Genomic DNA, 2,160 nt, shown 5'->3' with positions numbered 1-2,160 from the left:
CTTTTCGTATTGCAGATTCTACAGAAATAACACAACATTTCACTGCAAAGATGCTCCCATTGTACTTACTCTAACCTTGATTTGGCAAGCTCTCATTTTATTAACTAGTTCCATAATAAATGTATTTCTTTGTCAATATATTTCCTGTGAGGAATAATGTTTGCAACACAATTTTCCAAGTTGCCTTCCACTGACAGCATGAGTTCATTCGTTCCAAATAATAGCAATTAAAAACCTTCACTGTTTTAATAAGTAATCATAGTCTTATATTAATTTTCCTTTCTTTGATCATTCAAGTTGGTCAATTAGAATATTGTATTTGTGGTCTATATTTCTTCTTTGGGGTTTTTATATGCCTATGACCCATTTTTTAATATTGGGTGTTGATTTTCTTAAAACTAGACATGAATTCCATATTTATTTTAGCCGTATGCATGTAAATTATATATATATATATTCATATTCTTGGTTTTGAGACAAAGTCTCTTTCTGGAACTCAAACTGCCTTTGAACTCATGGTCTTCCTCCTCCAGTTCCCAGAGATTGCAGGTATGTGCTACCACACTGAGTTATTTCATCAACATCTATGAATAAACTGGGATGTATACGGTTGAGAAAATGGCACAAAAGTCTGCTGCAGAAGCTGCTACACTGTTCTGATTTCTCCTGCTATGTTTCTGCATTCCTTTTTGATATGTTATATTCCTTCTTTTGACTAATTTCCACTTATATTACAAATACTGAGCTCCAACCCATGTCCCTTACATGCATGGGATATGTAATGCTTATGAGACCAAGGAGCATGAATAGCTGTATTCTTGACATCCGCAGAGTTTGGTAACGATGTACTGGCTCTAATTCAGGTAAATTATCACTGACATTTTAAAATGTGGCCAACAGTATGTGGACTTGGAAAGAACAGCCAAGAAAACTCCAATCTACTTTAACCAATGGTCTATAGTTAACAAGCACTCCAACAATGTAGGGTGTAAAAGATAGATGATAGACAGACAGACAGATGAATGACAGATGATGGATATATATATATATATATGATAGACATAGATAAATGATAGATGATAGATAGATAGGTAGACAGATAGGCAGAAGATACATAAAGAATAGACAGAGGATAGAAGATTAGTCAGACAGATGGATTCTAGGAGAAAAAGAGAATTACAAGGACCCACCATGTCTAAAAGGGATTATAGTATTTACCATCATAGTGAGAATTCCACTTAACATCTTATGGAGATATTGGCTAGCTATGTGTTAAAATGAAAACACACCAGCAGGTATGCAAATTAAGATGAGAAGACTGTAGGAATTCTTTCTGCGCTGTCTTATTTCACTAGAATGATGAGTTCCTAGAAAAAAAAATTACCTAGGACCTGAATAATAAAAAGCATTCCCCATGTTTAAAAAAGGAATAAAAATCAAATATTAGGAATGTCCTGGAAGATCGCTTCTCGGCCTTTTGGCTAAGATCAAGTGTAGGAATGTCCTGGAAGGTGAGAGTTGGGTGTTTTATTCCTAGCCTTGGGCTATTGTAATTTTTTCAGTGAATAACTAGTATTATAATCAGATAAATCAAAAAGCTGTAAAAAGTGATATTGACAAGTTCAAAAAATCTAAGAAAATTAAAGAAGGGGGAAATAGTATGAAGAAATAGTACTTTGTGAGGGGAAGCCTTAAGCCTGTACCCTACTGACATCAAAGGAGCAAAGATGCATTTTGCCATGGGGGTAAGCTCTCCTGTGTTGTCTATAAGGAGCAGCTACGGCTGTGAAATGTTGAGTAAGACACTTGCTAGCTGAGCACCTTTAGAAAGTCCCTTCAGGTTCCAGGGAGATTTCTTGGCAAGAGTGTTTGCTGTGCAAGCATCAAGATGTGACTTCACATTCCCAGCATCCACTTAAAAATCTTGGTGCGATGGTGTGCACCTATCATCCCAAAGTTCAGGAGGCAGGTGGAGCCTAAAGGCTCCCTGACCAGCTACTCTAGCCAAAATGGCAGGCTCCAGATTCCATGAGGGGCCCTGTCTAAAGAGCTATAGTGGAGAACTACAGACAGCCAGTGTTTTCTCCATATCTCAGGATCTGCATGAAAACAGCATATGTGCATGCATGTACACACACACATACACTCATGTGCACACAC

Source organism: Rattus norvegicus, chromosome 2 (genome assembly GCF_036323735.1).
Source record: "Rattus norvegicus strain BN/NHsdMcwi chromosome 2, GRCr8, whole genome shotgun sequence".
In the NCBI taxonomy this organism is placed as follows: Eukaryota; Metazoa; Chordata; class Mammalia; order Rodentia; family Muridae; genus Rattus; species Rattus norvegicus.
This window is presented reverse-complemented; position numbering follows the sequence as displayed.